This window comes from Ambystoma mexicanum, chromosome 6p (genome assembly GCF_040938575.1).
Source record: "Ambystoma mexicanum isolate Mex_15411 chromosome 6p, UKY_AmexF1_1, whole genome shotgun sequence".
NCBI classification, from domain to species: domain Eukaryota; kingdom Metazoa; phylum Chordata; class Amphibia; order Caudata; family Ambystomatidae; genus Ambystoma; species Ambystoma mexicanum.
In genome coordinates this window covers 698,956,196-698,965,032 of record NC_090935.1, presented here as the reverse complement: position 1 = coordinate 698,965,032, position 8,837 = coordinate 698,956,196, and the positions used below count along the sequence as shown (strand labels likewise).

Genomic DNA, 8,837 nt, shown 5'->3' with positions numbered 1-8,837 from the left:
TCTCCTATCCAGGGACGTCATTTCACCAAAATGCCAGGAGTAGCGGAAGTGACATCATACGACCCTTGACTTCTGATGACATCACAGGAAGGGATGTCAATTCACCCCACGCCAAAGTGATATCACAGGAAGTGATCGAACATGACCTTTCACCACTTGACAAAACAGGAAGCGCTATTGTGCCTAAATACAGTATGAAAAATATGATTATGATATCACTATAAAGTGATATACATTTCATACAAGAATGGATTGCCATATGTGTTGTTAAGATCAGTGTGTATAGGCCCATATTACCAAATTACTGTGAATGCAAGCAGAAGTCCATGGCCAAATGATAATAATGTGTTATTGTATAGCACTTACGCTTAAGCGCTTTATATAGAATACATACACTATCATCCAACCTGTGTTGGTAGTCATTTATCGATCTCAGAAGGATTAAAGGCTGAGTTGGGGTGTTTAAGAACAGACTAAGGGCCTCATCACGAGTTGGGCGGTAACGTCGGCGCTATTAGCGCCAGCGTTTATAGCCCTACCGCCAAACCCCCCAGCGCTAATAGCGTGGGATCATGGGTTTGGCGGAACGGGTATTACCCATTCCCCACTGAGCCCATTCGTGAATTCCCCATTCCCCATTCGGCTCGATGCAGAATTTTCACGCTCTTACCGCCGGCGGATTTCCCGCCGGCGGTAAAAGCACAAAATTTCGGCGGATTTCCCCCCAGCTCAGAGCTGGGGGGGAAATCTGCCAAACCCATGATTTGGCAGACTCTTAAATGCAGCGGTAATTGCGCTACCACTGCATTTAAGGGTTACCGCCAAACTCGTCATGAGGCCCTTAATCAGTGACTCTCTCCCTGAAGGGTGCCAGAAATAAATTCTAGCAATTATTGTACAGAATTCCAGAAAGACAATATTTGGTATTCCTAGTCTTTCTTATTTACGATCGCTGCTGAAAGTGTTAGACTTGAGGAACCCCTATTTTTTGTCTTTTGTCTTTTGAAGAAAGCTAGCCACTCCAGAAGCAAAGAGCCACATTGTGCTGGCCACAACCCAGGAACTTGCATTTAAAAAAAGAAAAAGTATTTTTTTTCTTTCATTTTTTTAGGGGTAGTAAAGGAGACCGCAGTGGTAGCAGGGAGACCACAGGGGTCGCAGTTGCAACTCCTGGTGACCCCTAAATGACGTCCCTACTCCTGGACAGGTCCTCTCTTGGATCCGTTCTTGGAGACACGACAGCTTTCGGATTGCATCGAAGGAAAGCAGCAGCAAAGCCTTCTTCTTCCAGCTGGGCTTCACGGTAAGCATCACGTTTCGACTTCAACTTCTGAATGATTCTAGTCAGTGAGAGGTCCTCAGATATACTGTTCTGTCTCTCATTCGCATTGCTGAGCCAGGCTCAGGCAGCCAATCGTTCATCAGGGCATTCAGCAGGCAGGCAGCCAATCAGGCTCACAGTGCATTCAGGCCATTTTTCTCCATCCAGACACTCACAACACAGAATGTGGATTGGGACAAGGACCCAGCCATTCAGCACTCCACACTGCATTCATACCAGTTTCGGGCAAGGTTGTCTCAGTCATTGAGTTACACACCAGAAACCAGACACTCATAACATGAAATGTATATTGGTCACACACTCCATTCCTCTAGATCCCACCCAAAGGGCATACTCGCAACATACAGTCACTGGGAAGGCTCCAGCCAGTCTGGTCTGGACTTCCCCACAATACCATATATGGAACTTCCACCCAACAGCCAGTCAGGGGAAGGGATAGAGTCTGGGCTTCCTTGGACTTTGGGAAAACCAGGTAACAAGCAACAGAAAGCAAGAGGCAACAGGAATCAACTGATTCCAATGGCAGGGCCTGGGGATCCCAAAATGGAGGACACTCAGAGAACCTGTCATATTCAGCATGGTGCTGCCACCAGCCTATACCCTGCTCTGTGGGCCACACACAGGTGACCAAAAACACCCATGGGTTTCCATAAGGGTATCCCGAGGGTCTGTTCACCACATGGACTCCTGTGCAGAAAATAACACAGAACACACATGATAAAAGAACTACAGGACAAGGGCATGGAGGTCCTGTCCCTCCAATGCATTTCCAGCATCACAGTAACTCCCTGTTTTAGATCATTGTTAATAAAACATAACTTTGACATCTTCCTGAGTTGGTTCAGTTATTGGAACGCAGAGTTATTCTGTGAACCCATCCATTGTTTGCATGTTACTAAAGGGCCCTAAGCTCACGTGGTAGCGGTACAACCCTAAGCTCACGTGGTAGCAGTTTCAGATGGTTAAAAGTTCCAAACCAGTTTGTCTCCAGTATTTCGGATGATCAGTCCTCCTCCACTATTAGCTGGAAGATCACAGGGTTTCCTGTGGAGAATGGCCGAAAGAAATAAACTTTCCAGAGGAATCGAGATGGTGGGCAGGTCCCCCTTTAATGAAATCACTGCCTGGTTTCAATGTGCGCTCTGCGGATGGAAGGCAAAGTGGATGATACCGAAGGCCTCAGGTCGATTAATGAATGCTGAGTAGACTAATGAGAGTGACAAATAAGGGGATTGGATTATAATAATTTTTGAGTAAGAGGAAGTATTGTGAAGAAGAGGTAGCATCTAAAAGTCTTGACTCAAGGGAGTTAGAAGACATCTCAAACTCCAAAGGGGAGTAGAGTGAAATATATAACGTGTAATCAGGATTATGTAAGGTGATGTTTCAAACCCAGTATAGGGTATAAATAAAGGCAAGAAATAAGGTGATCACAGTGAGTATAAATATGTAATGTTTGACTATTCTGAATGTTGTTTGTCGAGTAAAAATATCAAAGAGCGAAAGAGGTTGTGAAAACATTGAAAATGTTGAGAAGCAACAATGATTGAGCATAGCAAAGTGATTGGCGCCAATCAAGAGAATAGATATATCAAGTAAGAGAATAGATAGGCTACTGAAATTAGAGGCTTGAGCAGTGATTGATGGTGCATGCTCATATTTGTTGTTTGTAAGACTTTGAAAAGTGGTAATTTAAGCAAAGGTATAAAGTATATTTAACAGTCTGGTATTTATTTATTTATTTATTTATTTATTTATTTATTCAGATTTGTAGAGCGCACGTCAGCCCGGGGGCATCGTGGCGCTTGTTACAGACAATATCTTAGTTAGATAGGATACAATATTTACATACAAATACAATATTTACAGTAGACATGTACAAATTAGCAATGCAGTATATTTACATGGGTTCACAAGAGTTTCCTATTGATTTGCAAGGAATGAAGTTTTCAGTTTCCTGCGAAGAATCGGGAGTGAGTTTTCCGCTCTAATGTCAGCAGGAAGAGCATTCCAGGTCTTGGCTGCAATGTAGGGGAAACTTAGACCTCCGGCTTTGGCTTTTTTGATGCGCGGGCTGCAGGGTAGGTTGGAGTATTGCGTCCTGGTGGGACAGGAGGAGGATGGTTTGAGAATGGTTTCTGATAGATAGGACGGGGTGGAGAGAGAGAGGCATTTGTGTGTGAGGGTGAGGATTTTGAGAGTGATCCGCTCTTTGACTGGTGGCCATTGGGCTGAGTGTCTGGCATGGGTGATATGCTCTCTTCTTGGGATACTAAGAACGGCCCGGAGAGCATTGTTTTGCATGACTTGTAGTCTGTTTAGGTTTTTGGCTATTCTGGGTGTGGTTCTTGTAGAATCCAGGAGTCTGTCCTTCTCTTTCCACTGAATCTGCGGTGTGGGATCTCCTTCAGCCTGGCAGTGGAGCACAGCCATGTGTCCTTCATACACCGTTGTGTTCTCTGGTTCCAACTTAAAGGTGATGTAAACTGCCAAAGTCAGCTGTACGGTGGATCGAATCTCCCCTTGCTGGCTATTGGAAGCAATGCAAGTGTAGTTGCCCGCATCACTCCTAGTCACCTTGTAGAACTGTAGAATGCCTGCATTCAGGTTGATGTGAGACGGCATGTTGCTACCATCTGCTTTTACCCACTTAATTGTCGGCTTTTCACGACCAGTAGCAGAGCAGACGACAGTCACTTCTTTATCAAACTCCATACACTGCAGGGGCTGAAGAGGGGGAGTGAACTTAAGCTTTTCGAGTACATGCACCCGGGCCTGTGCCTCAATGCTCCCAGCAATCGTGCTGCTCACACACTTGTAGACCGTTCCATGGTAAACCTCCACATTGTTGATGCGTAGTGTCCTGTTCTCATAGATTTCAAAACGGGAATCTTCAGAAATGGGATTGCCATTGCGATACCTAGAGATCCTGGGCTTCAAGGAGGCCTTGTTGAGGCAGTGCAGATAGCCGGGCTTGCTTTCCTCCAGAGAGCTGTCCTTGGGCATTTCCAGCCATTTAGGGCTTGTTGCCACCGTGATGGCGAGGCTGTTTCCGCTCCCCGGCCTTGTTGGAAGCATGACAGGTGTAAGTGCCAGAGTCCTTTTCTTCTATTGGACTGAAGATCAAGTAATTCCCGTCCTGGTACACTACCAGGTCCCGGTCGTTAGCAGGATCTCGCTGGGCGATTCGCATCCCTTCCCGCTCCCACCAAACGCTGGGCTCAGGCAACCCTTGCGGGGGTGGCAGGCAATGCGCTGTATCGTGTTGGCTGTAAAGACTTGGGGTGAGAAGGGCATCATGTCCTCGATGTCTGCGAGGCGTAGGGTGGCTTCCAGGACGGTTGGCTTGCCCCTCTGACCTTTGCCGATACATTAGTAGGTTCCAGCACTGCGCGCTTTCACTTGGGTTAGGAGGAGAGTCCCATTGGCAAACACAGTGACCCGTGTCTTGTTCGTGATGGGCGAGTTATCAAAAAACCACTCCTGTAAAGTAAGTATTAACAGTCAATTGAGACTTGTCATTATGGTGGATACGCCTCTCATGCACTTATGCAAAACACTACCAAAGCATATGCCCAAGCTCAAACTGTATAATGTGGAATAGGTAAAAGGCACGACAGATAAAATGTTCATACAGTGCCCACAAGGGGGATCATTGTAAAAAGCTGTATTGCAACACATGACCTCATACTTGCACGCTGCAAACACAGGTAGAAATTAGAGAAAAGATTAGCGATTTTAGAGTTCTGGAAGATTTAGCAAGAGGAAAGAGAAGACCTGCCACCCGAGGAGTGGATGGTTAATCATCAAAAGGTGTTGAGCCCTCAGCCACCCTTACCTCACCTGAAGCAAAGGGTGTTACTATGGAACAAATAGGGGTGTATCCTTTAAAGGAACTGAAAGCAGCAACAGGTTATAGTAATCCAAAATATAACCCCTGCTTACAGTAGTGATGATAGCCCGGAGGAGAATAAAAGAAAGAAAGATATTTGTAAGATCATACAAGACAAGGAAGAGAAGAGTGAGTGATGAAAATCGAGAAGGATCAGGCTGACGAGATAGCGCTTGCACAAAATGAATCGATGGGAGGACAGATATTACTTAAGATAGATGGGAAATGTATTGAGAAAGTTGGGCAAAGAGAAGATAAGGAGGAACAAGAAAGAAAAGATAAAGAAAAAGAGAAGAGATTGAAAGAAGATGAGCAAAAAAGGAAAAGCAGCTAGCGACAAGAACAGATATATCAGGAGGAACAAGAGAAAAAAGAAGAACAGGCAGAACAAAGAAAGTATGACAAAAACAAAGAACGATAGAAGAAAGGGATAGACAGGAAACAAGAGAGGGGAGGAAGAAGCACACAGATTAAGGGACACAAGATTATAGTAGTGAAGGGAAGAAGAGGAAAGACATGAAGGAGTAAGGAGAGGAGAAGAACGACAGCAAGAGAAGAAAGAATTAGAAGGGACGTGATTAAGTGAAGAGAAGTAGATAAAGAAATAGAACAGAAAAGGAGACAATGAGGTCTCGATGCCAGTCTCATCTCTAAAGAACAATTGAGGCCAAGCACAAAATACGCTGGGACAGAGTGGAAGAGATTCTTCCAATAAAGGAAGTAACACAAGCAGTATCTAGAGTAGCATTGGAAGAAGAAAGATTTGATGCAGAAAGTATTGGAGAAAGGACTTATAAGGTCTGTCAACAGTTAAGGCGAGGTAACGAATATGGAACTTGAGGGAATAGAGATGCATCCTCAGTATCTCAATCGCGAAGTGATGAGAGAAACATGTTCAGTAACAAATGTCAGGCATTGTCTTTAAGTAGACTGAATCTGGATAAGGGTGAAGGGGATGCTAGTCACACTAGTTGGGGACTACATATGTCAGATGAGGAAAGAAAGTCCGGTATTGGAGCAGAAGGAGGGAGTGCATGCGCCCCTGAAGGAAGCCTGCACATGGATAAGGAAGTAACATGCTCGGATCTGGGACAACCTAAAGATAGACCACCAGATCCTATAGCATATCCTGAGCGTCCCCGAGGACGATTACATTGTGAGAAGGGAGAGTCGCCATCATATATGAGTAGGTTAAAGTTGTTACCCACAAGGAGACGGACCCGGCTATGGGACAGGGTTTATGCAGTTTCCCTTGTTAGAAAAAGGCAGAGCAAGACCGCAATATATTCCATTGCCACAGCTGGACAAGGATAACTTTAGGTGCAAGCTCCCAAGTTTGAATTCGGGAGCTGGAAAATGGATATATGAATTAGAAAAAATGACAGAAGGAAATATGCTGGCCATAGAGGACATAAAAGGTCTCCTGTCAGCTATTCTTGGATGGAGAAGAGCGGGATATTCAGTTGAGACTGCACAAAAAACATTGCATGATGGAGCACCTGTTTAATAATTGTGGAGCAATTGTGGAGCAAATATTTGACTGGCACTCTGGGCACAGTATCCTGACACATAAGATATGGGTGCAATTGTGACACGTAAAATGAAGGAAGATGAAGACCCTGTTGCTTACATTCAGGATATTTGGGAGAAATGGCAGCTTGAAGCTTGCGAGCTGTGGGAAAAGACAGTGGCATTATTTTACCCCATTTTATGTCAAGGATTGCCTGTACAAAGGCAGATGAAAAAAACAAGGCGGGATGGAGGCGGAGCAAAGGGCTGAGATATAATTGACAATAGTGCACTGTTGTCGGTTATTACAAGAGAAGAATGAGAATAGGAAAACCGAGGAAGCCAAGTAAGTTCAGAAAGAATTGTCAAACGTTGCCACAGAAGGGGCAGTATTGACAAGCAGAGCAGCACCGGGAATGCAGGAAACAATGGGTACAACACAGGCAAATAATCTGTGCCCGATGGATCAAGGTGGATATGGGTTCATACGACGAGGCATACACAAGGCCACTTCTGCAAGCATTAAAGAAAGCGCAAGTAGGTAAAATGAAAATAGGATGGACTGAAGAAATGGAAGAAGGATTTGCAGAGTTGAAAAAAACTATTTGTACAGCCCTGTTTTAGGAATTCCCAATTTTATTTGTTTTCACACACAAATGGGACAGTTATGACAGCAGTACTTAAACAGAGAACCACATTGGGGTACAAAACTTTGGCATATTACAGTGGGATTTTAGACCCAGTTATGAGAGGACACTTCCCTTGCGAACAATCTTTCCCAGCTGCCGCATACTCAATCGAGAAGTCCACAAGTATTGTTATGGGCTGCTCTATAACTTCTTTGTGGAGCATGCCCTCTTTGCCATTTTAGAGAAACCCTAGGGAATATTGACATCCCAAAGAGCTTCTGCTTATGAGATAATGATTTCTAACCCAGTGATTAAAATCCTAAGATGTAAAATAGTGAACCCTGCCATATTTATAGCTTACCCAGTACAAGAAGGCGATCATGTGCATGCCTATGCTAATTATGTTGAATTTTATCATATATCTTGTGTAAAAGAGAATGTTTTAGTGGGAGGGGAGATTCTCTTTATTGATGGTTCTTCAAAAATTGATCAGACTAGTGGGGAAAGGCATTCAGGCGCTGCTGTAATAAGACACAGGTTAAGTGGAGAATTTGAAGTAGTAGCAAGTGCAAGACTACATCTCACTTTTCAGCGCAAGCAGCAGAATTAGTAGCACTTATTGTCTCAATTGAGAAACATGAAGGTCAGGAATTGACCGTGTACAGTGACTCTGCCTACGTGAGATCAACCGTACACGCAAGATTGTCACGTTGTAAAAGGAGGGGCTACCTCCGCACAGACGACACTCCAGTACAGCATGCATCCTTATTGGGTAAACTTATTAATACACTTCATCTCCCAGTGCTCATAGCAGTCGCTAAATGTGCAGGCATACTAAGAAAACAGATGTTATTGCTTATGGGAACGAAGCCACAAACAAAGTAGCCAAATGGAAAGCATATTTTCCAGAAATTATGAGTTTGGATACTGAGAGTATTAAAGAAAAAGTAGTTACAACCATGTTACTGCAAGAGTGTTTTAATACGTTTTCTATAACCCAACTAATAGAGATTCAAGGAAGTGCACCACAGGCAGAACAAGAACTATGGAAACAAAGGTTTTTTTTATCCCCCACAGAAGCATTAGGGCAACAAAACAGCATTGGAAAGCCAGTGATGCCAGTGATGTTAATAAAGGTTGCTCTTGAACAGCTGCATTACCCTGTGCATATAACTAAAGAGAGTCTTGCTGCTATGATTGCAGAAGACTGGTTCATTCCTAATCTGTTGGAACATGTTGCACTATTTATGGTGAACTGCAATGTGTGTCAAAAGTGTACTTCTGGGCACACACTGAGGATGATCAGAGGGGTAATACCTCTACCAAATGGTTTGTGTCAGCATTTACATATCCACTATGTCGATATGCTGCAGGTCTGTAATGGCTATAGGTATCTGTTAGTGGTGGTTTGCCCCTTTTCTAGGTGGATCGAAGCACGTCAGTGTATACCCCCTGATGCCACTTG

General features: G+C 44.1%; 1 pseudogene; it reads right to left on the bottom strand.

Moving 5' to 3' along the window:
- Window positions 1-2,345: 2,345 nt before the first annotated feature.
- LOC138510763 (inactive tyrosine-protein kinase 7 pseudogene) lies at window positions 2,346-4,831 on the bottom strand (annotated as a pseudogene).
- Window positions 4,832-8,837: the final 4,006 nt, after the last annotated feature.